Genomic DNA, 27055 nt, shown 5'->3' with positions numbered 1-27055 from the left:
CGAACAGCGTGGGGGAAAATGAACTTAAATGAGATCCCAATCAGAGACAACTAGCGACAGCTGTCTCTGATTGGGAAGACAGAAACCAACATAGAAATACTCCCCAATAGAGCCAACACAAGGCTCCAACGCAAAACAGAAAACAAACACAGGAAAACCACCCAACATAAACCACCCTGACCCAAAACACCCGAGTTCACCCGGTCAGGGCGTGACAGTACCCCCCCCTCAACGGTGCGTACTCCCGGCGCACCAAACTTAAGTCTATTAGGGGGGGGAATCCGGGTGGGCGCCTCACCCTCGGTGGAGGCTCTGGCCCCGGGCGTGTTCTCCCCCCCGCCTCCACCTTAGCCCTACCCCTCTGGCCCGGACTGGACCACTGTGGAGCGGCATGCCCAGGCTCTGGAGCGGAGCCGTCGCCCGGAACAGGATTGGGCACCGGTGGACCGGACCCGGGCCGTGCCGGACTGGGAACACGCACCACTGGTTTGGTGCGGGCAGCAGGGACGGGCCGGACAGGACTGGGGACACGCACCACTGACTTGGTGCGGGGAGCAGGGACGGGCCGGACAGGACTGGGGACACGCACCACTAACCTGGTGCGGGGAGCAGGAACGGGCCGGACAGGACTGGGGACACGCACCACTAACCTGGTGCGGGGAGCAGGAACGGGCCGGACAGGACTGGGGACACGCACCACTAACCTGGTGCGGGGAGCAGGGACGGGCCGGACAGGACTGGGGACACGCACCACTAACCTGGTGCGGGGAGCAGGGACGGGCCGGACAGGACTGGGGACACGCACCACTGACTTGGTGCGGGGAGCAGGGACGGGCCGGACAGGACTGGGGACACGCACCACTAACCTGGTGCGGGGAGCAGGAACGGGCCGGACAGGACTGGGGACACGCACCACTAACCTGGTGCGGGGAGCAGGGACGGGCCGGACAGGACTGGGGACACGCACCACTAACCTGGTGCGGGGAGCAGGAACGGGCCGGACAGGACTGGGGACACGCACCACTAACCTGGTGCGGGGAGCAGGGACGGGCCAGACAGGACTGTGAACACGTACTGGTGCCCTGAAGCGTGGAGCCGGTTTAGCCACTCGTCCTGGCTGGATGCCCATCCTAGCACGGCATGTGCTGGGCATGTCCACCGGACGTACCGGGCTGTGCGGGCGCACTGGCGACACACCGCGCAACTCCGCTTCCCGTGGCCTGGAGCGGGGAGCAGGGACGGGCCGGACAGGACTGTGGACACGCACCGTGGGCTTGGTGCGGGGAGCAGGGACGGGCCAGACAGGACTGTGAACACGTATAGGTGACCTGTAGCGTGGAGCTGGTTTAGCCACTCGTCCCGGCTGGATTCCCATCTTAGCACGGCATGTGCTGGGTCTGTCCACCGGACGCACTGGGCTGTGCGGGCGCACTGGCGACACAGCGCGCAACTCCGCATACCAGGGCTCCTCCTCCAGATCTTCCCTCTGCAGGTCCTCAATCAACTGCCTCATCCTCGTCTCTTCCTCCGCCGTCATCCCCCACGAGAGCAGTGGTCTGGGCTCTTCCTCTGCCCTACCGGACCACCCCATTAGCCCCCCCCAAAAATTTTCTTGGGGCTGTTTTCCGGGCCTCCTCGACCGCCGCCTGCGACTCCGTCTACCGGCTGGCTTTTCCTCCTCGACCTGGGAGTCCGTCCGCCAGGGTCCTTTCCCCGACATGATCTCCTCCCAGGTCCAGAACTCCTTTCCCTCGCGAGCCCATCTCTCGCGCTCCTTTTCCTCCCGCTGCTTGGTCCTGGTTCGGTGGGGAATTCTGTAACGTTCGTCGTTATAGAGGGACCAAGGCGCAGCGGAGGTTTGGTTCATCATCATTTTTATTAGAACGGTGAACCAGCAAAACAATAAACGATACCATGAACGAACAGCTTCACAGGCTACGAATAGCAATGCAAATACAATTCCCCACGAACAGCGTGGGGGAAAATGAACTTAAATGAGATCCCAATCAGAGACAACTAGCGACAGCTGTCTCTGATTGGGAAGACAGAAACCAACATAGAAATACTCCCCAATAGAGCCAACACAAGGCTCCAACGCAAAACAGAAAACAAACACAGGAAAACCACCCAACATAAACCACCCTGACCCAAAACACCCGAGTTCACCCGGTCAGGGCGTGACATGTTCTAGGAACTTTCATCGAACCAATTTTGTTTTGCTGTGTGTGTGTGTATTTGAGTTGCATTTGAGGTTATGCTGGTTCTTTGAATATTTATCTGTGAACATGTGCGTGAGTGTGCAACAAGATCTCATGGTTTGACCAATTTGACTTCAGATTCTGACATTTTTCCACCTTTCTCCGAACGTCAAATCTCTAAGTTGCTCTAGTGAAACATTCTTTACTGGGTTGCTCCTCCTGCTATGGCTCCCCCTTCATTAATTCTGAATGGTTAAGTTAAGGGTTAATAAGGTTTGGAATAGGGTAAAAATGTATACAAAGAACGAGTGTCTACCGCTTGGATTGAACACGCGACACTCGGAGCTGGAGCTTGCGGCTTACGTCCATCTACCATCCCCTTCCATAACGACATAGCAAAACCCAAGCCTACTTGATGGTAATAAACCTCAACCTTGCCCCTAGAGGCAGGTTTTGAAAGCATCTCCTGACGTCCTCGGGACATGCATGAACGTCCAATTTCGAAGTGAATCTTGAGCGAACTGGCTGGAATGTGACAGTTGATGGCTTATGTTTGAAAGCATGAATATGTGAGTGTGTCTACAGGTGTTGTATGTGTGAGCGTTGATGTATGTTCGAGAATTATGTGCGTGTGTGTGTGTGTGTGTGTGTGTGTTTCGGAATAGAGGCTGTGGTTCCAAGCACATCCACTCAGCCTCTCTGTTTCTGATGGCTTTTAACCGAGAGCACTGACTGCACGGCACAGCACGCCATGACACATTTCCTGTGATAATCATGACTCTCTCTGATGGACGCAGTGGGCTTCGTTGGGAGCACTCTGACATTACACTCTGTGAAATGTGTTTGGGTGGATGCGGCACATCTTTTCAACCCTAATGCAACGTTTTCATGCACACGCCCTCTCCAACAGCTCCTACTGTACTGCAGCACAAAAAAATCCTTATAGTGTATAATTTAAGAAACACAAAAAAAAGCTTAAGTCTTCATGTGTAACCATGGTGACGAATAAAATTGTCAGCATGTGTTTAAGGAGGTATCAAAACAATCATCTTCAATCGAAATGTGAAAATAATTTGAGGCCTGTGTTCACTACAACAACAAGAACACAGAGTGCATCATGGCATGAGGCAGCAGTATCGTGTCCATATGGTCCATATTGTGTCCACAAAGCTTTTACTCCCATGTGTATCATTTTCTGCTTCAGTCCCATTGTGACTGAAATGTTTTCAGCCTGTGTGTGTCTGTGTGTGTGTGTGTGTCTGTGTGTGTATAAGCTGCATTCTAAAAGACTGGGTCTGGTGCTGTGAGTGAGCAGTGCGTATAAGGGGACATTGTCCAGAGACGCTAATCAACCCCCTTCTGTCCCAATCGTTCCTAACCTCCATCCGTCACACCCGCACAGACTTTATGGTGAGCCAGACAAAAAACAGCTGCTGTACTGGGGTTAAACAGGCCCTGTTGTGTAGGGTAGTGGTGGGGTGTCAGGGGGTTGCTGGTGGTTGGTGGACAGTGGATGGCTCATAGTCAACAGATAGCCAGCTATCCATCTGCCTGGGAACACAAAGCCTGTTCTCAGTGTAACCTCTCTGAGCTGGACAATGGGCAGCCCTCCATGGCCGGACCCCAGGCAGCTGCTGGTTCTTCCGGCCTCATGTCCAGGGAAGGGACACTCTGAGTGCCTGTGGGTGGATGGGGGCCCAGATGGGGATTGGATGGTGAAGGGGAAGGGGTTAGAGCCAGGGTTGGACAGTTCAAATGGCATTGGTGTTCGGGAGCAGCAGCATTGTCAGTCCATTAGAACAGCTGCTGAACAGGTTGTGGGTTCTCCAGCCAGAAACAACAGGTGCCAAAACTTGGTGTGTGCGTGTGTGTGTGCACATGCCTCCTACTGCACAGCTGTGTGAATCATACAGGAGGGGAGGAGCGCGTAATCAATAATAGCATCATAAAAGGTATGGAGACTGAAAAGATTTGGCATGGGTCCTCAGATCCGCACCATCGAGAGCATCCTGACTGGTTGCATCACTGGCAACTGCTCGGCCTCTGACCGCAAGGCACTACAGAGGGTAGTGTGTATGGCCCAGTACGCAGATGCAGGAATGCCCACACGCAGGAACACCCCTAATTGCGGGCCTCAATTGCACTCTTTTACTGTCAGACGTGATATACTATCATCCAGAGGTGGGACCAAGTCATTGTTTTACAAGTCACAAGTAAGTTTCAAGTCTTAGCACTCAAGTCCCAAGTCAAGTCGCAAGTCAAGACAGGCAATAGCGAGTCAAGTCTCAAGTCAAGACCATCAAGTATCAAGTCAAGTCTCAAGTCCTAAACTTTGAGTTTCGAGACCTAAACAAGTCATAATGTGCTCTTCATCAAATGTAATACCATTTCATATTTTGAACAAGGTGCTTTTAAAAATATCTATATATTTATTACTTTCCAAATAAACGTTATATTTCCATAGAAATACATGGGTAGCCATGAGAAAGACCCCCCCCCCCCCCCCAATAGTGATCGACTATCGAGGATCACTATGGGGCCCAATCGGGCGATGTAGGCTTGTACCCAATCGCCCAACCTTAACACACACACACACACACTCTCTGTGTGGTTACAGTAGGCTAATGTATGTCAATGGTTTTAGGAACAGCAGTAACATCAGGCAGGATTTAGGCTGCCAACTGCCCAGCCAGTTGTAGCTCAATCTTGGGTGCAATGATCACGTCCCGCACTGACTGACTGTGTGGAGGCTCATTGATTTAACGTTACGTTAGCCTACATGATACACCAGTAAAGTAATAAAATATATAGCTGTCGGCTATATTAGCTACGACTTACCGTTCTTTGTGCAGCTTCAAATGTCGAACAAAGTTGGAAATTGTTGCGCCTCCGTCTGCAATTTTCTTCCCGCATGTTTTGCAAGTTGCAATCCGTTTTTTGTTGATACAGTGTCGTCTTTATATCCTAAAATAATAATTTGGGGTATCATGTTTCCAAGGGCTCCATCTGAATTCACCCGCCAACGTTCCTCTGCACTGCCACGCACAACTTTTTCTCAGCTGGTACAATTTGATTGGCTGCTGTCCGATTCAAACTGCAATCCGTTAAATGAAGAGTTGATGCACTGCACACTTTTTTAATAGCATCATTTTTAATATTTGGGCTTGGGGAGGTTATCAAGTCAGGTCGAGTCATAAGGCTCAAGTCCAAGTCAAGTCACGAGTCATTGGTGTTAAAGTCAAAGTCAAGTTGCAAGTCATCATATTTGTGACTCGAGTCTGACTCGAGTCCAAGTCATGTGACTCGAGTCCACACCTCTGCTATCATCTGTGAGTCCTGCCACAAGTTAATATGTAGCCTTTAATGAAGACAGCAGTGTCACATTATCACACGCACACACACACAAACACACACATCATTAGAAACAACAGATCATTTGTTGTGGAGATCGACAGGAATGTCAGGAAAAAGAGTCAAAACAGATATTTTATTCATTATCCGCCCAAAGGCACTCATTACCTGTCCCAAACTCCCTTGTAGTAAAGCAATGATTCTTCTAAGGATTCTGTTTGAGATGAGCTTATACTCTTTAATGCCTGCACCATGTCTCATAGAAGGTCCTCCTAACCTTGAACTGACAAGTCGTGTTTGGGTTGATTTCTATGCTTGGCACCATATAAGACATATATATATATTTAACCTCATTTAACCTTTATGTAAGCAAGGAGTCATGCTGAGACCCCGGCCTCTTTCACACAACATGAAAAGCAAAACACAATCATATGAAATAAACATATTCTTCAGTATAAGGCTCTGCAACATCCACCTCAATTCCCCAATAGGCACCAACTCCACCAACTTTAAGGAGTTTTAGAGATCATTCCACGTAATAGGCGCAAAAAAACAAAAAGCAGTTGCAGATTAAAGGTATCTCCAGCTTAGCCATTCCTGAGTCTGGGTCTGGTAACTTATACGTCTGAAGGTTAACAATGAGGGAAGGTATGATGGAAGTTTTTGCAAGAGGGCTTTATAGACAAAAAGAGCGCAATGCGTTGATCTACAAGACATCATAGGGGGCCAGCTTACATTCTGATACAAAATGCAACGATGTGTACTGAACCTATTGCCCGTAATAAAGAAGACACCATACAAGACATCTAACAACCAGCTGAGAATGTGCAGATAAGCTAGGTTGGAGTGAAATCGAACAAGCACTTGCTTTTGAATGGCAAGAACTCCATGTTCTTTTCCAATAATTTCTAATATAATATCACATCACAGTTTATATTATTTACTTGCATTGACTTAGCGTACGTAAACGCATGTGGTTTTAAAGTGGAAGTCACCGCAGTGTTGAGCACTCTCTGAATCCGACATCAATCAGGTATTGGTTCTCTGCCATGAGACACAACAGTAACCCATCATAGAGGTCTGACACTTTACAGTGAACAGTGCATGTTCCACTGTGTCAACTCTCCCTTCATTCTGAGAAGGATTTGACAGCTACATTCCTTTCAGACCCTGTGTGGAAACGGAAGACGTGAAGTTAAAGAAGTCTACAGTTGGACAGGAACAGTATAATATAGGCTACAGTCTGATGCTGTATATTACCTTTATTCTAAGGGAGTATGTATCAATACTATGAGTATATATACAGTATACATAAATATAAACAGAGACTCATATATATATATATATACTGCTCAAAAAAATAAAGGGAACACTTAAACAACACAATGTAACTCCAAGTCAATCACACTTCTGTGAAATCAAACTGTCCACTTAGGAAGCAGCACTGATTGACAATAAATTTCACATGCAGTTGTGCAAATGGAATAGACAACAGGTGGAAATTATAGGCAATTAGCAAGACACCCCCAATAAAGGAGTGGTTCTGCAGGTGGTAACCACAGGCCACTTCTCAGTTCCTATGCTTCCTGGCTGATGTTTTGGTCACTTTTGAATGCTGGCGGTGCTTTCACTCTAGTGGTAGCATGAGAGTCTACAACCCACACAAGTGGCTCAGGTAGTGCAACTCATCCAGGATGGCACATCAATGCGAGCTGTGGCAAGAAGGTTTGCTGTGTCTGTCAGCGTAGTGTCCAGAGCATGGAGGCGCTACCAGGAGACAGGCCAGTACATCAGGAGACGTGGAGGAGGCCGTAGGAGGGCAACAACCCAGCAGCAGGACCGCTACCTCCGCCTTTGTGCAAAGAGGAGCAGGAGGAGCACTGCCAGAGCCCTGCAAAATGACCTCCAGCAGGCCACAAATGTGCATGTGTCTGCTCAAACGGTCAGAAACAGACTCCATGAGGGTAGTATGATGTGTAGTATGGTGTGGGGTGGCATTTCTTTGGGGGGCCGCACAGCCCTCCATGTGCTCACCAGAGGTAGCCTGACTGCCATTAGGTACCGAGATGAGATCCTCAGACCCCTTGTGAGACCATATGCTGGTGCGGTTGGCCCTGGGTTCTTCCTAATGCAAGACAATGCTAGACCTCATGTGGCTGGAGTGTATCAGCAGTTCCTGCAAGAGGAAGGCATTGATGCTATGGACTGGCCCGCCCGTTCCCCAGACCTGAATCCAATTGAGCACATCTGGGACATCATGTCTCGCTCCATCCACCAACGCCACGTTGCACCACAGACTGTCCAGGAGTTGGCGGATGCTTTAGTCCAGGTCTGGGAGGAGATCCCTCAGGAGACCATCCGCCACCTCATCAGGAGCATGCCCAGGCGTTGTAGGGAGGTCATACAGGCACGTGGAGGCCACACACACTACTGAGCCTCATTTTGACTTGTTTTAAGGACATTACATCAAAGTTGGATCCGCCTGTAGTGTGGTTTTCCACTTTAATTTTGAGTGTGGCTCCAAATCCAGACCTCCATGGGTTGATAAATTGGATTTCCATTGATTATTTTTGTGTGATTTTGTTGTCAGCACATTCAACTATGTAAAGATAAAAGTATTTAATAAGATTATTTCATTCATTCAGATCTAGGATGTGTTATTTTAGTGTTCCCTTAATTTTTTTGAGCAGTGTATATATATATATGTATATACTGTACATCTTGTCTGTGACTCAACTGGGTGATAATGTATGCTATGGAGGTTTAACTCCCAGCTAATGAGCACTGCTTCATCTCTGTAGCGATCGTGACCTTCCAGTTCATTGTCCTATCACCAACCATTTGACCTCTGACCTTCTCCGTGGCCGATGGCTGATTTAAAAAACGTTCTTGTGACGAGTTACTTGTAGCACGTGTATGATGAGAAACCTAATTTGAGCCTGGTGCTGGTGGTAGGCTATAGAAAATCAAACTTAGTTCATTCTTCTCCCTCCCTTGGTTGGCTTGTGATTGTCTAACCCGGAGGGTATTGGGAGAGATGTGCATTGTTGCTAAATTTATCGGCCAGAGGAATGGGCTCCTGTTTAATCTCCTGAGACCCATGCTAGCGTGCCCGTATGTGTGTTTGTTTGTTCAAGCATGTGTTTATATTTGTGTGTTTGTTTGTGAGTGTGTACCTGCATGTGTGCCTGTTTGCGTGTGTATATAAACAAGCGTGTTTTTACACACTTACAAGAGCGATCTCATTCTCAATGTGACGTCCTGATAAAAAAATAAGTGTGTACGTGTATACGTGTCATGCATACATCTGTGTGTGTGTGTGTGTGTGTGTGTGTGTGTGTGTGTGTGTGTGTGTGTGTGTGTGTGTGTGTGTGTGTGTGTGTGTGTATGTGTGTGTGTAGCGCCACAGTCCTACAACACGGTTGAAGCCTAATCTCCCTGATACCACCATACATATAAGATAATGCTGGTGAGCTTGAAATGCCTCAGGGCTTATCGTCCTCACGCTTCTTTCACTCTCATTGGCCTTTTGTTGTGTCCCTCCCTCCCTCACATTCACACACACAGACGAACACACACACACACACGCGCGCATACACACACACACACACACAGTTTTTCATTGTAGCCGTTACTAGCTGTCATATGTGTTGAGTCTCTGCGACAACAACAACAACCATGTATTCAGAATGACTAATGTATTCAGCAGTGCCTCAACAGGATTACTCATATGTCACTACCTGCAGGGCAGCTGTGCTGCTCTGTTCTAGTATTCGGTGTGTGTCTCACTTGTGAAGTAGAGGCAGAAGATGAGGATTACAGCTGCTGATGTGCTAAGTGATAATGGCAACGTATGTTGATCCTATTTGATTATTTACTTATTTGCTTAGTGGATAGAAAATAATAACATGCGGGGAGGATGGGAAGTCGACAAACAAAATCTCTTACTCACTTTGCACATTCTGACTTACCGAATTTCCACACGCGCACACTCGCCCACACACATGCACGCACACACACACACACACACACTGTTATTATTTTGCCTCAGACACAAACTGACAGACAAGGCTGCATCCCTCCAGGCTTCCTGCTCCTCCTCTCCTCACCTTCTGACTGAATGATATACACCTGTGACCATAGAGTGGGAGCCAGGAAGAAGGATCCTGTCAACGTCTGTCAGGTAGACGTCCTGCTGTGACTTAAAGGTCACGCTTAGGTGCTTTCACGCATAAATTCCCTCAATCACTGAAACGGACTCACACACACGCACGCCCACGCATGCAAAACTACACACAAATACATACCTATGCACACATGCAACTCCACATACACACGCACAGGTCTGCAGAAGTGCACGCAAGCATATGTTCATGAAATTCACAAGCTGCTGTATAAGGCTTGCAGACCTGGCTGCTTTTCCTCCACAATAAGCACTCAAGGATTTCGGCCCCATTTCTCTTATTCCATCTTTAAATAGGATGCAGATACTAGTCACTCTTCATGTTTCATTTGGCTTCCTATGCACTGCAGCACAGGTAGAAAAGCCTTAAAGGGGAAGGATACTTTTTCTACCCTCAGCACTGACTCTGTACTGTAGTTACACTGCCTAAACCTTTTAACATAATAATGTACATAATATCATAATATACTCTGCTTCTTTTCTTCTTTTTTTACAGTGCTCCTCATTAAAGGGGCAAGAGGACCTGAATCCAGACGCTTTAGTGGGCCCCTAGTATTTTGAAGAGCCATCAGGAGAACATGGTTACTCCAGTCAAGACTCTGATTCATCTTGATTGGACATTTAAAAGTTTAGTGGGGCCAAAATCCTTCAGTTTTAAGATCCACTCAGGAGATGTGAACTGTGGTTTCTTAAAATGGCCTTGAATGCAGCTTGATAATGAGATCATGCATAATTACCTTTAGCAAAATTGATTGGAGGTAATCCACAGATACTCTGACAACAGTGGGGGTGGTATGTACTCTCTTAGATCAAACATACAATATCTGGGTCATATCTTAGTTATAGTAAAAAAAAATGAAATAGAAATTCGAAGGGGTAGATCAGCTTTAATATCGGAGATAGATTGTAGTTTCCGTCAATGTAATTGTCTGCATAATTTCCAATCCTCCATATATATTTTTTGTAAATATATACAGTTGAAGTCGGAAGTTTACATACACTTAGGTTGGAGTCATTAAAACTTGTTTTTCAACCACTCAACAAATTTCTTGTTAACAAACTATAGTTTTGGCAAGTAGGTTAGGACATCTACTTTGTGCATGACACAAGTAATTTTTTCAACTATTGTTTACAGACAGATTATTTCATTTCACAATTCCAGTGGGTCAGAAGTTTACACACACTAAGTGGACTGTGCTTTTAAACAGCTCTGAAAATTCCAGAAAATTATGTCATGGCTTTAGAAGCTTCTGATCGGCTAATTGACATAATTTGAGTCAATTGGAGGTGTACCTGTGGATGTATTTCAAGGCCTATTTTCAATCGCAGTGCCTCTTTGCTTGACATCATGGGAAAATCTAAATAAATCAGCCAAGACCTCAGATTTTTTTTTTAGACCTCCACAAGTCTGGTTCATCCTTGGGAGCAATTTCCAAACGCCTGAAGATACCACGTTCATCTGTACAAACAATAGTACGCAAGTATAAACACCATGGGACCACGCAGCCATCATGCCGCTCAGGAAGGAGACGCGTTCTGTCTCCTAGAGATGAACGTACTTTGGTGCGAAAAGTGCAAATCAATCCCAGAACAACAGCAACAGACCTTGTGAAGATGCTGGAGGAAACAGGTACAAAAGTATCTATATCCACAGTAAAACGAGTCCTATATCGACATAACCTGAAAGGCCGCTCAGCAAGGAAGAAGCCACTGCTCCAAAACCGACATAAAAAAAACAGACTACGGTTTGCAACTGCACATGGGGACAAAGATCGTACTTTGTAGGAATGTCCTCTGGTCTGATGAAACAAAAATAGAACTGTTTGGCCATAATGACCATTGTTATGTTTGGGAAAAAAAGGGGGAGGCCTGCAAGCCGAAGAACACCATCCCAACCGTGAAGCACAGGGGTGGCAGCATCATGTTGTAGGGGTGCTTTGCTGCAGGAGGGACTGGTGCACTTCACAAAATAGATGGCATCATGAGGATGGAAAATGATGTGGATATATTGAAGCAACATCACGAGACATCAGTCAGGAAGTTATTAAAGCTTGGTCGCAAATGGGTCTTCCAAATGGACAATGACCCCAAGCATACTTCCAAAGTTGTGGCAAAATGGCTTAAGGACAACAAAGTCAAGGTATTGGAGTGGCCATCACAAAGCCCTGACCTCAAAATTTGTGGGCAGAACTGAAAAAGCGTGTATGAGCAAGGAGGCCTACAAACCTGACTCAGTTACACCAGCTCTGTCAGGAGGAATGGGCCAAAATTCACCCAACTTATTGTGGGAAGTTTGTGGAAGGCTAACCGAAACATTTGACCCAAGTTAAACAATTTAAAGGCAATGCTATCAAATACTAATTGAGTGTATGTAAACTTCTGACCCACTGGGAATGTGATGAAAGAAATAAAAGCTGAAATAAATAATTCTCTCTACTATTATTCTGACACTTAACATTCTTACAATAAAGTGGTGATCCTAACTGACCTAAGACAGGGAATTTTTACTAGGATTAAATGTCAGAAATTGTGAAAAACTTAGTTTAAATGTATTTGGCTAAGGTGTATGTAAACCTCCGACTTCAACTGTAACTATAGGCATAAAGAGGTACTAGAAAGCTTTCTAGTGTGGTAGGAAGGAGTCCTCGTCAAAAACAAAGACGGTAACACTTTACACTAACTTGCTCTATACCTGTGTAGTAACACTGTAATTACAGTAGCAACATTGCACCAAGTTTTTTAGCTTCAAAAAGAGAGAACTGTTGTGTCATTGAGACACACATATCTTGAATACTTTCTGGTCGTGTTTCCAGATGTGCAAATGAACTCTTCAGTCCACTCATTCCTGTGGAACAAGCATGGTCAGAACAGTACACACTGCTATTTTATATTCAGGAGTAGCAAACCAAAGAAAAACCTAAAACAGAAAAATGTATTTTGAACAATTGACTCCAAAACAATCAATGTGTATTCAACACAGCTGTTGCAGTGCACAGTAATTTCAATACATACAAAATAGCCCATGGGTATGGGAACCGGGAACAGTGTTAATGCACAGTGTTTTCAGATGTGGATAATGGCGGTAATACGTGCTCCTGCCTCCTGCTCCTCCCATTGGTTTTTGGGCAGAAAACAACAGTGAGTGTGAGTCTCCCTCCATTGCGCTACACTGTGGCTGGATGTTAATTACAATGATAATGGCTCCTATCTGCCAGCTGCCAAACTACAGCCTGTTTTTTTATTTCAGTTTTTCATTTCATGAAGCAGGCGTGGGAGGACAGCCTGATAGTGGCTGTTGTTGTTATTTTCCGCTGCGAACAACAGTTGCATTGATAGCAATGAGTCCTAATTAAAATAATTTTATTAATCATGCAAATTGACGACGTCTCAAAAAAGACGCTGCTTCCACAGACTGGCAACAGCGATGACAGCCACTCCCAGCTCCCCTCTATAGCACTGCAAGCCAGTGCTGTGATGGCAGGAGCCCATAGGCATGCCGTGATGGTGATTATGGATGCTTTGCCTGTTATTCTCTAATGCAGAGGGGAAGTTTTTTTCAGAGTGTGCCTCCAGTTCAGTCAGTGATTGCAGCAGAGGTGTTTGCTGGCTGTCTAGACTGGGGGTGTGATAATAATGGATTAACAGCATTTATAGCCAAGCGCTTTCCACTGGGTCTCCAAAGCACTTCACATCACATGGGGGAGCTGACCCCATCCACCACCTGGCTGGAATAGCTAGACAAATCATTAGTCGTAATACACCCAATACTGTCAAATGTATCCTTTATTTAACCTTTATTTAACTACTCAAGCCAGTTAAGAACAAATTCTTATTTTACAATGACAACCTATCCCGGCCAAACCCTCCCCTAACCCGGACGGGGGAGGGTGTGCGCCGCCCTATGGGACTCCCGATCATGGCCGGTTGGGATCCAGGATCAAACCAAGGTCTGTAGTGACGCCTCTAGCATTGAGATGCAGTGACTTAGACCGCTGCACCACTCTGGAGCCCGAATGGAGACTCTTTGGTCTTCAACATAAGTTATTGTGTTTGTAGCAGGAAGAGAAGCAACAGTTGGCCAGTGGACTAATAGTGGTACAACTACAGCACTGCATCAACCACACATTCAGACAATCTGTTTCAAGTTGCCTCTTCCTACAGCCTCTCTCTGTGAAAACAGTCTTATTGAACACCCCTCAAAACTCCCACAATCCACTATCCTTCCACTCTCATATTCAACCAAGCACACTGACATCGCACTGTCCAAGGTACATTTAATTAACTAATGCCAATCTCCAACAATGGTGAGTTCACCTGCCGGGACTAATGTGTCTTTGATAGATACGTATAAAGGCCTCATCTGCCCAACCAATCCGGACACAATTAAGACAGTAATTGTCCGCAGGCACAGCGAATAGAATTGCCCCACTCCGGAAATGAAGTTACTTTTGAAAGCATAAAGAAATAGAGAGAGAGGTCTTCATACGACCCTAGCTGCTATCTCCTCACAGGCAGGGAGTAATATTCCTCACCATGGCAACAAAATGGAGGCCTTTCGTCATGCTTAGCCAGCCATGGTAATCAGGGGAAACTTCCTCCGCACCTTCAATAATCATTGGGAAATTCATCTTTTTGTGCCATTTTGTGCCGTCATAGGACTTGTACAGGAGAGATGATTGTGTCGAGTCCTCCATGTGTAAGCTGAATGAGGCAGCTAGTCTCCTACTATCTGGTGCATTATGAGTTTGGGAACAGCCTCATTCACGACTGGGTTTTAAAGTAAAGCCCCTGCTGCTGACAGAAAGATATTGCTCAATCTGTTCCAAAAACAGGGCAGTAAATCTAATGGGACTGGAAGCTCACCAAGATCCACACAACTGTTGGGTATTGTCAGGGGCAGACTGGGACCAAAATCGGCCCTGGCATTTCTAACACATCGGCCCATTGCATTCCTTGAGGCCCCAATTATTAACCAGATAATGATCATTTTGCACCAAAAAATATATATAGTTAGACAGGCAGACTAGGCTAAAACCGTTCCAGCACATCTGGCATTTGCCCGAAATGCCAGATGGCCAGTCCGCCACTGGGTATTGTTGTGAAGTCTGGTCTAGAAGTAGAACAAATCCCTGTCCTCACCCCAACCCCAGAGGTTTGGGCAAAATGATTAGGTCTTACCATAAACACAGTATTTAATTAACAGCTAACACAAGCCAAAATGTTGATGTATTGTCTTTATCGTCTTTCTATTGGACTACCACTCAGGATATATTTACTGCAATGCATTTCATTGCACAGTTCACACAGTATCCTGTGCATATATGATGAATAAACTTTGATTTGACTGGATTTGGCTTCTTCCTCCATTACTTTTTAAACTACCAGACTACCAGAGTAGTAGCCTTGCAGGGGCACTGCACTGCTGCTGACCGTGTCCTCCAACCTCTCTGTGTGTGTGTGTGTGTGTGTGTGTGTGTGTGTGTGTGTGTGTGTGTGTGTGTGTGTGTGTGTGTGTGTGTGTGTGTGTGTGTGTGTGTGTGTGTGTGTGTGTGTGTGTATGTGTGTGTGTGTGTGTGTGTGGGTGGGTGTGTGTGTGTGTGTGTCTCACAGGGGTTAGGATAAAGGAAAGAGACCAATCTCAGTGTCTCTGTGATAATTGAAAAAGTAATTTTCTTCTTCATTCATATCTCACATGGCCTTTCCATCACTTCCCTAACAACTATGAACTATGACCACAATTAGATGCCAACATAAGAGGAATGTACATTCCCAAGCGGATAGCTCAAAGAAAATCCTCATAACTTCACCCACACTGTCACATTTGGCATTAAAACCCCTGAAAATGAACTGAAAATGGGTTTGAACGTTCACTAAATAATGAAGTTGGACAGAGACGATATGAATGGCATAATTTGTTTTCTGAGCCAATCCATCGTCCTATTGTTGGTGTTCATTTGAACCCATTATGAAGTGTGGTTTTCTCTCACCTTTCGACATCTATCTACCCTTTAAATCACTTTCTCATTTATTCAGAGAAACATGTCAAGTAGCAAAACAATCAATGTCTCAGCAGATAACTGCCAATTAAATGAGAAGGAAGTCACAAGGTCGAGCACAGTTCTTAAATGGGCACCCCAGTGTGAAATTGGTTGAGTTAATTTCCTCAATCCAAGTCACTGTCATGGGCCAACCCACACAAATACACTATATATACAAAGGTATGTGGACACCATGCAATCTCCATAGACAAACATTGGCTGTAGAATGACCTTACTGAAGAGCTCAGTGAATTTCAGTGTGGCACCGTCATAGGATGCCACATTTCCAATAAGTCCGTTTGTCAAATTTCTACCCTGCTAGAGCTACCCTGGTCAACTGTAAGTGCTGTTATTGTGAAGGGGAAACATCTACGAGCAACAACAGCTCAGATGCAAAATGGTAGGCCACACAAGCTCACAGAATGGGACTGTCAAGTGCTGAAGCATGTAATGCATAAAAATAGTTTGCCTCTGGAAGCAACGTCAGCACAATAACTGTTCGTCGGGATCTTCATGAAGTGGGCTTCCATGGCCGAGCAGCCGCACACAAGCCTAAGATCACCATGCGCAATGCCAAGCGTCGGCTGCAGTGGATTAAAGCTCGCATCCATTGGACTTTGGAGCAGTGGAAATGCGTTCCTTGGAGTGACGAATCAAGATTCACCATCTGGAAGTCCGACGGACAAATCTGTGTTTGGCGGATGCCAGGAGAAAGCTATCTGCCCTAATGCATAGTGCCAACTGTAAAGTTTGGTGGAGGAGGAATAATGGACTGGGGCAGTTTTTCATGGTTTGGGCTAGGCCTCTTAGTTCCAGTGAAGGGAAATCTTAATGCTACAGCATTCAATGACATTCTAGATGATTCTGTGCTTCAAACTTTGTGGCAACCATTTGGGTAAGGCTCTTTCCTGTTTCAGCATGGCAATGTCCCCATGCACAAAGCGAGGTCCATACAGAAATTGTTTGTCGTGATCAGGGCGGAAGAACTTGACTGGCCTGCACAGAGCCCTGACCTCAACCCCATCGAATTGGAACGCCGACTGCGAGCAACGCCTAATCGCCCAACATTAGTGCCGACCTCACTAATGCTCTTGTGGCTGAATGGAAGCAAGTCCCTGCAGCAATGTTCCAACATCTAGTGGAAATCCTTCCCAGAATAGTGAAGGCTGTTATAGCAGCAAAGAGGGGACCAACTCCATATTAATGCCCATGATTTTGGAATGAGATGTTCGACGAGCAGGTGTCCACATACATTTGGTCATGTAGTATATGTTGTCAAAGATTGTGGATTTCTCTTCCAGTACACTAGCTGCAAACCTCTTATTCTTCTAATTCAACTATTCTTCTTCATATTAGCCACACGAAAGACTGTTGTCGGAAACAATGATTGATTCATGGTCATTTTGTGACTAGATCTCATACATGTGTTGTCATATTTTCAGAAATACGTCCAAATGTCATAACAGATGCCTGATAGACAAACCAAAATGGTTACTCGTACGCCATGTGAAGAAGTGCCAGGTCAGGAGAGGACTGAATTCAACCTCTTAGATATAGCCGTCATAGAGAACAGAGACTTGTCACTGGAGTTTTTCTTTCACACATTCTGCCTTGTGTGGTGAGCTGGTGGTTTGTGGTCCAGTTGGTTATGCCCTAAGTGTTTTTCAGTGTACAGTATGTTCTCTGGTCAATGAAGTGGAACACATGACAGGAACACATATATGGAGTATGAAGGTGGGTGCAGAAAGACCAGGTTAGACTGACATTGGGTGTCCCTGGCCTAAACTGACCCGTCTGACCTCTGAGCTCTCTTAACCTACGCACACACATGCACATATACACACTTGCATGCACACAACTACACAAACACTTATTTTTTTTACCCTCTTTTTCTCCCCAATTTCCTGATATCCAATTGCGATCCAATTACAATCTTTTTTCATCGCTGCAACTACCCAATGAGATCGGGAGAGACGAAGGTCGAGTCATGTGTCCTCCGAAACATGACCCGCCAAACCACGCTGCTTAACACCCGCCAGCTTAACCCGGAAGCCAGCCACACCAATGTGTCGAAAGAAACACTGTTCAACTGACAACCGAAGTCAGCCTGCAGGGGCCCGCCACAAGGAGTTGCTAGAGCGCGAGGAGGTAAGTAAAGCCCCCTCGGCCAAACTCGCTGAGCCAATTGTGCACCGCCCTATGGGACTCCCAGTCACGGCCGGTTGTGAACGAACCCGGGTCTGTAGTGACGTCTCAAGCACTGTGATGCAGTGCCTTAGACCACTGGGCTACTCGAGAAGCCCTCACACACACTTATAAGGCACATTCTGTATAAGACACACATTGATTCATTACTTTCACAACGCTTCTCTGTTGCCTCAGTGACAATCACACATCACAATCTTCAAGTCGAGAGGCTGGCTGAGTATAGGAGTTAAGAGGGATTATTTGGGCATAACTCTCTAATGAGGGCACTGAAAGTTTAATTAGATTAGATTTACATAAGAAGAGTTAAATGATATTGCCCACGTTTCATTTGGGTGTAATTATAGTGGCAGGTTCTGGAGATGTATGGGTGATAGGAAAGCAGAAATGTTAATGTTGGCTTTTTGGCTTAGATTGAAAACAAGTATTACATTTGGTGAATTTCATATTAGATATTCTGTTCTTAAATTGTTCTTGAATGTCTCTTGATGATAGTTATTCCTCATGATGTATCACAATCTATTTCATAATTGCGCAGGGCGAAACATAAAGGAGAGGACATACTGTATTTAGGCTATTCCTCACTCCAGAACGAATTGAAAATTGTTACCGATATTGCTCATACTTTTCAATTAACTTGTAATAACACTCTATTTGTTGATTTAGCCAATGACCGTTTCAACGACCCGCCTATTGGGTCTCTCTTTGTGCCATGGGTGGAGACTCCACGAAATTGACGTTGTCACTGAACCGTTGCTCAACACATTCCCGACTTGCTTGGAACGTAGGGCTCCAGAACGAGCAGGCGAACACGGGGTTTAAGAAAAGTTTATGCTCGGAGTGCTGCGCGCAAGAAGGTCCTGAAACCGGCGATTTAATTGCGGAAGGTAACCAACCTGTCAACACATTGGCGTTCTGGGGCGTCGCTTCAGTCGCATGCTGTAACCTAGTGGAGTTTATATGAGATAATGTCATGTTTTGTAGTGTTCTGAAAGCGAATGTTCTCTGTTCCGATCAAAGATATTCGAGCAACAGTGTTTTCTCCAACAAGATGCTGTGATGTGTTGTGAATAGGTATGGTAGCCTATTGATCAGATGTAGTTTATAGCATTATCAATACCACGTGACATTCCTTGCCAGCTACTGAGACTGATAAGCTCCCTCTGTGTCGTGTTTGTCTGGCATCTTTTATTGTGTCCGTGAATGTAGCCAGCCAACCTTCCTGACATTCATTCCTATGATACGTAGCAGATGAGCGTTTCAGTCTTGCCAGATGTGGTACATTTTGTTTCTGTCGAATAGGCTACGCATTGAGCTATATAATTGTTACCAGAATTGTCTCACACTTGCTTTTGAATCGACATTCTTTGGCTGTGACATACATGGGTGTACGCAACAACCCATCGGTGTCGGTGCGAGTGACTGGGCTAGGAGAAACTTGACTGTTTATTGATAGGAACTCAGGAATAACGGTGTATGCACCTCTATCTCCAAATAGGGATGTATGAGAGTAGAATAGCCTAGGCATGACTAAGTTTGGTATAAGTAGCCAAGACTATTGTTTTAGCTCATTCTAAAACATGAAACGCACCCTGTTGTCAATTCACCAAATATTTGAGTGGTTATTGCAATATGCTCAGTCTTACCGTATGCTACACTTGTGTCCTCTCGTGCGTTGTGCGTGGCTACCCGGACGATGCCGTCACGGTAATTAAAATTACAGTAGAAGTTATTTTGTAGTGGTGTTCGTTGTGAAAATCGATACGTGAGTGAGTCCCATAAGTGCCACACCTATATCAAATTCTCTCACACGAGGACTCATGGTGAGCGTCAGTCATGTTTCCTAATTGTAGACTAGGCTACGTGTAAAAGGGATTGGAGTTCTTGCTGTTAGGGAAAATCAATGTTTAACTTTCTGTTTCAGAGCCAGGGTTACCAGGTCTTAATACCATTTCTAGCCCAATGACACCTCAAAACCTGCACAAAAAGCCTGAAAAGTAGCCCATTTTTCTTCAGAGCAAGACAGGAGAAGGGATATCGACGTAAATTGTAAAGACATTAGATGCAAAATTCGGTTTTCATCGAAATAAAAATTATTGCAATTGTAATTAACGAATTCGATATGTTGCAAGAGAAAAGATAAGTTGCCCTTATTAAACTCGCCAGATCATTTTCCATCAATGGAAGTCGATGTAACTTGTTTGACTGCTATGATTAAGCACAATGGTGTATGGTATATGGCCAATATAACACGGCTAACAGGCTGACTACACCGCTCGCGTTGCGTGCTCTAGCGTTGCAAAATACATTTAGAAATCTATATTATTCAAATATTGCAAACTGCTCGCGGCGCCAACGACTTTCTGCGTTGCCAAGGGCTAAAATGAAGTCAGTTCCATTTGTGATGCAGATCGCGCTGCAAGTCCTGCCTCTCCCATCTCCTCATTGGTTTATAGAAGCAGGTACCCACGTACCATCTCCTCATTGGTTATATCCACGTGGGTGACTGAAAGATGAACGAGGTCAGTGGCGGTAATGCACCTAATTTATGAAAGTTGCCAATCACAATATAAAGTCAAGAGAAGAAAAAGCCTATGAGGAGAGATGACTAGAAACAATTCAGTTGACTGTTTTATGTGTGGATTAATTGTCGAAGTAGAGGACCTTGTGCATTTCAGGTAAAATAACAACTCAATGTTTATATCCCAAGACAAATTAGCTAGCAACAGCAATCTAGCTAAATAGGACAAATTAGCTAGCAAGTGCAAGCTAGCTAGCTAAATTGCCATAAATGTTTAATGCTTTTCGACCAGTCCCCAAATTAATGTAATTGGTTCAGAGTTTGTTTTGATATTTTAACCTGCGTGTCGTGATCGCATTTGGTGTAGGGGGACAAAATTAATTTATGCACGACGGCGCACGCGCGCAGCACATTTGGGTTCCGTGTAAGGGCTGTTCTTTAGCACGATGCGACGCAGAGTGCCTGGATACAGCCTTTAGCCTACCATCAGTTATAAATGTCCCATTTACGAGATTGACTTGTTGTCATTTCAATAGGCATAGGCTACAGACTAAAATCTGGGTTTATGATTGTAATTCAACTTTGCCATGGTTTGCTTAGATAGATGCAGCTAGCCTATTGCCCCTGATAGGCCTACATCTTATTTCAGATAGTTTACAGTAACCTAGGCATGATATAAGCAAGATGTAAATTGAACATTTTAGCAGCTTGCTTAGTTCAAATTAACATGCTAATTCATTCAACATTAATAGCTTTACGATTTTGAAGTAAGAAGTGCTTGTGTTTCCCAATAGCCTGCTGGAATAGGCTACTGAGGATGGGGTCATAATTTCAACCACTGAATTAAATACTAATAATATGTATACGAACTGAACTGCATGTCAACAACAGCCAGTATTTTTTTTAACCTGTAGCCTAATCTGACTGACTGTTACAGTCAATATAATGCGTTCTAACAACTGATCGGCAACTGCGATAGAGCTTTTATAACTTCCAAGTTAATTAACTAAACATGGCCATTTAATAATAGCATAATAACACAAGGTTACAAAAACAATACACTGAAGTTATAGGCTATTTATTACATCTGTTTGCCAGCTCCAGGTAGGCTACACAAGTGGCAGAAATTGATTTGCAATGGTAGCCTACAGTAGCCTACAATGGCATATAAATGAATAGGCTACTTGATGGCCAACAGATGCAAATGTATCATTCTCCACATTTAATGTCAGTTTCATTGAGGACATTTCCCCATAACAGAAGCACACCAGGGAGTTCCATAACTTCCACTTCAAATTTCCACTTGCGCATAATGACAACTTAAAGAGCCTACCTACAACTGGTAAAAAGTTGTCACAATGTGCAGGTTTGCTGCTGTCTCCTCTCACTCACATGACTCAGCCAATAGTGGACTAAGCGGCATACTGCAGTGCTCTCTCAACACACACACACACACACACACCCCTGCTTCATTGCCTGATAGTCAGCAGCAGCAGGTCACAATGAATAGATTTGTATTTTTTGAAGAGAAATGCCATGGCGGCCACCGTGCATGTCGTAGTAGCTCAAAATCCTGCAACCTACGACCAATACATTTTCACCCCCGACAGCGTTTTCAAAGTAGCCCAATTTGCTGGAATACTACGGACATGGCAACCCTGTTCGGAGCACATTGGGTGAATGGAATTTGATTGAATTTTTGGTGTATTCTGAAAACGCAACCTGGTCTTAGATCATTTCATATTATTCTGTATGTAAATCCAAGACACTCCATTTAGTTTGATGTGTTACGTTTTGTATGGTATGTTACAAATGTTACTAATTACAATTCGTATTATATGTTACGAATTTACAAAATGTACAATATGTTAAGAATTTGCAAAACATATGATATGTTACGAATTCTAGCTAGGTGGCTAACTTTAGATAGCTGGCTAATGTTGACTAGGCTAGGGGTTAGCGTTAGGGGTTAAGGTTAGGGTTCAGTTTAGGAGTTAGGTTAAGGGGTTAAGGTTAGCGTTGAAACTATTCCTTTGAAGTTTTTCAATACATTTTAATATTTGTAGAGACTTAAGTAAATACCTGTAGTCAACTTGTGCAATACCTTGGGAGATAAAGCAGATTGCGTACTTCATTTCACCTGTCACATTATTTTACATTATGAAGATTACGTAGATCCCCAGAACAGTTGAGCCAGTCACGTGTTCGTTTGTAAATAGCACCAGGGGAGAAAGCGGAAGCAGGTGAGTCAAGCTGTGTATTGACGGGTCGTGTTTAATAATGATAGTCAAGTGTTTTTTTTCTCTTCAATAGTGTGATCAGGGACTTGCAACTATAGTTTTCCTTCACAGAAAATACATTAGTGCAACACATTCAGCAGAAAATAGCTTAATTTTCATCAAATGGCAGCAGAAGTGCAACACTATTTGACTGGCAGGCACACAAGTAAATGAGCTTACAAAGAAAAAGCAAGGTATTTTTTGCAAAATCGATGCATAGCCATCATATTTCTAATGTTTATCATAGAAAGAATATAGCCAGCTACATTTCCTAATGTTTTGCTTAAAGATAATCTTGCATTTAACCGAGAAAGGTTGTCTGGCTACACTGCGAAAGTACTGGAGAAAAGTAGCTACATGTCAGTCATGGCGCTGTCTGCTGATAGAATGCCTGTTCGTGAATTCTCCTCCGAGTGGAGAAGGGCAACTGAAGCAGAAAATTAGTCTGATGCCGAACAGAAATTCCAATAAGAAGCATTTTACGCCTGCATTTACAAAACCCCGCAAAATATGCATAAAAAAAATCTGTGTGAAAAACACTGAATTTTGCATTAACCCGAACCCTATATTTAACTTGCTAGTTCATCTAAGTTTCAGAAGTCAAATCCATTTGGATTATTTATTTGTACAGCTGCCACTATCTTGATTTTCATACGTTTTTTTCTCCTCTTTGTTTTCGGCCCATCTTCTCCTCCCCCTCTTCTCTGAGCAGAGCAGGGAGGCCCGTTGCCCTAGAGACTCCAGATTCCACAAAGACACAGGGTGTACACATGCTGCTCCAGAGCCAGTACTGTTCTTCCTTCAGACAAGCATGCGTCAAAACGTTGTTAATTTGCACGTCTCTCATTCACATTCGCTTTTAAATGTCCAAACTCACCAAAAATGACATTTGGTAGCTCTTACCTATATATGTATAACTTTGGTCTTTGCAATTTGTTTATTTTCGTTTGTGCTCGTTAGCATATTTAGCGATCAGCCTCCATGGAAATTCACTATTATTTGTGCTAATTTTGTTAGCATTCTGGTAATAGACGCCCAATAGGCTTTTTTTTTTTTTTTGGGGAGCTTCCTAAGCCGGTAATACCATATATCCCAGTATAAGAGAAGGACGGTATGATGCTATGATAATCTGGATACTGCCCAATCCTAGGTTAGGGGAAGGGTTAGCTAAAAGGGTTAAGTTTAGGGTTAGGGGAAGGGTTAGCTAACATGCTAAGTAGTTGGAAAGTAGCTAAAAAGTAGTAAGTAGTTGAAAAGTTGCTAATTAGCTAAAATGCTAAAGTTGTCCGTGATGAGATTCGAACTTTAGCTTGCATTATATGCCTTCCCTGTAGCTCAGTTGGTAGAGCATGGTGTTTGCAATGCCAGGGTTGTGGGTTCGGTTCCCACGGGGGGCCAGCACAGAAAAAAAATGTATGAAATGTATGTATTCACTACTGTAAGTCGCTCTGGATAAGAGCGTCTGCTAAATGACTAAAATGTAAAAAAAATGTAAAAATTATACGCCGGCCAACCACCCTTTTCCATCTGTTTTATGTAACCATACCAAACGTAACATATCATACTAATTTGAGAGTCCCGGAATATTTTATTTTTTTAACCTTTATTTAACTAGGCAAGTCAGTTAAGAACAAATTCTTATTTACAATGACAGCCTACCGGGGAACAGTGGGTTAACTGCCTTGTTCAGGGGAAAAAACGACAGATTTTTACATTGTCAGCTCGGGATTCAATCCAGCAACCTTTCGGTTACTGGCTCAATGCTCTAACCACTAGGCTACCTGCCAATTTTCATTTACTATGTTACATCTAGTCTATGAGATTAGGCTGGAAAATGAGTTGCTAAAAGAGCTTGTGACAGTGGATGCTCTGCTTTGCTGTCTACAAGCCCCCATCAAGCACCTATCAACTGCCACCGCTCACTTCATCTCGCGCGGACCTACTACGGCCACTTTAGTTGTTAATAATTATACCCTTTATGAAAATAGAGTATGGTCATTTTCTTGTCCAAATGCTGTAAAATTGCCGTCATTCAGTTGCTCATTCAGCAGCTCTCATTTCCCTCCTCATATTATGCCTGTGATGTATAGGCTACAGCATTTTTCCCTCTCCAAATAGCTTTTTTCTTCTCCCCATAGACATTTCCATGTGGCAAACTATTCCTCTTCTTTGAATTACTATCATAATGGTTTTCCTCCTTTCCCCCTTATTACATCTTCACGTGCATCTTGGTCGGCAGTAGCCTTTGAAGACATTAAGCCAGGTTGCTATGGGTGCTAATGAAATCTCATTTCTAACTGGTTGGTTGGCAACTGACGTCAAACTTGGGCAGATCTCAACACCCATGATAGTTTTCAGGTTATCAGGTGAATCCAGTCGTCCGTATTTCAATACCTAGATGGCTGAATGCTTATGTGAAGTGTCAAATATAGCCTACCACGTCACAAGATGGATTATAGCCTAGTTATCTAGGGACAACCTGAGCCGACTGAAGCCCGGAGACAGGTTTTTACCCAGGTGACTGACATAATGTGTTTGTCAGGTGGAAAATTGAACCAACTGGAAGTTCAAACGTAAAGCTTTTAAAGCAGTGGCTGCATCTTGTTGCATTAGCTATTCCTTCCATCCTCCTGTTTCTCTCCACTTTGCTGATCAAGGCTTAATGTACTGGGAAACTATCAGAAACATGCCTATAGCCCCATCTTGCCCTCTATTAAGTGGAGTTTCATATTGCCTTCCGCCATTTCAGAGTAAAATGTAGCCAGATTCTGTGTATAGCCTTGATCAGTGGTTCCCAAACTGCTTACAGCACTTTTACAGTTGCCTTGCAGTGTTTGTTGACACTGTTGTTGAAACTGGCCATCAAAATCACTTCTCTTCAGAGGGGTGTGGCGTCTTGCCCATATGCCAGAGCAGGAGGAAGTACTGCCAGGGCCCCGGGTTCACATAGGTCCACAGGACTGGCAGGGGATAATAGTTATAATAAGGTATTTGAGTGGGCAGGAGTCTGTGTGTGTGTGTGTGTGTGTGTGTGTGGGAGGGGGGGGGGGGTTCTTCTATCCTTGTTGGGACTTAAAATCCTCCAAAGTCCCCACAAGGATAGTATAACAAGGAAACTTCTCCCCATTTCCCACGTCCCCATGAGGACAAAGGTTATTTTAAGCTTCGGGGTTAGATTTATGGTTACAATTAGGGTAAGGGGTTAGTGGTTAGGTTAGGGTTAGGAGTTAGGTTTAGGTTTATGGTTTGGGTTAGGATTACGGGTTAAGGTTAGGGTTACGTTTAGGGTTAGGGGTCAGGAAAAACAGGATGTAAATACATTTTAGGTCCCCATGAGGATACAAGAACTAAACGTGTGTGTGTGTGCGTCCGTTCGTCCGTCCGTCCGTCCGTCTGGCGTTTTGGTAGTTGTCTCGTGTTGGGGGTTTAGTTTGTTAATTAGTACTCTAATTATACTGTCACGCCCTGACCGTAGAGATCCTTATTATTCTCTATGTTTGGTTAGGTCAGGGTGTGACTCTAGTGGGGAAGTCTATGTTTTCTGTTTCTTTGTTTTTGGGCCAGTGTGGTTCCCAATCAGAGGCAGCTGTCTATCGTTGTCTCTGATTGGGAATCATACTTAGGCAATGGGCAGGCGGGGGCTTCGGGTACTGTAAACCAGATGGCTATTGTCAACAACATCCCTCAAAGGTCAAGGAAGATTCACTAGGTCAGGTTCAAAGTTAAACTCAACTACAAACAACGCCAAGGCCTCCAATTTAAAAAAAAACATCCCAATTAATAAACAAGCTCATCAAAGCGAAGATAATGTCCATATGAGCACAGCTTTAGCCCTGTAAGTGCAGCTCTGTGATGGTCCTTAGGGTATTGTTCAATTTAAGGATCACTTTGCCTTTAAAGCGGCTGAATGTCAGGAGCATACTAATTGCATCAAATGGGAAGCAAAGGCACAGTGTGATACGAGTCCTGCATGCGCCTCAGTGCCAGAACTGAAAGACTATACTTATTCAACGAAAAAAATACATTGCAGACACTTTTAAGGTAAGCTGCTATTCAAGATGAAATCGAAGGCCCCTTCCTCTTATGGTACCTCTGAAATCATGAGACCATTTTTTAAGGGAATATGTCAGTGGTTGCCATGGAGAATTTCAGCACATTCCAGCCGCAGGTGTGAGTGAATGTGATTGAAATTGGACCACTCAGAATTGCTTAGAAGTGAAACCCTTCAAACAAATACACCCCCCCCTTCTCTCCCCTCCTTTCACTCTCTACCTTATCTA

At 44.5% G+C, this 27055-nt stretch overlaps 1 protein-coding gene across 1 annotated transcript in view; it reads left to right on the top strand.

The window, feature by feature from the left end:
• Window positions 1–18731: 18731 nt before the first annotated feature.
• Window positions 18732–27055, top strand: part of LOC115171029 (junction plakoglobin) — a 66629-nt gene continuing 58305 nt past the window's right edge. Inside the window, exon 1 of the mRNA XM_029727482.1 lies at window positions 18732–18862. The gene's annotated coding sequence lies outside the window, so the exon portion shown is untranslated. The remainder of the gene's footprint in view (window positions 18863–27055) is intronic.

The sequence above is a fragment of the Salmo trutta genome, chromosome 32 (genome assembly GCF_901001165.1).
Source record: "Salmo trutta chromosome 32, fSalTru1.1, whole genome shotgun sequence".
NCBI classification, from domain to species: Eukaryota; Metazoa; Chordata; class Actinopteri; order Salmoniformes; family Salmonidae; genus Salmo; species Salmo trutta.
Note: the sequence above shows the minus strand (reverse complement) of the source record. Positions and strands in the feature narration are given on the sequence as shown.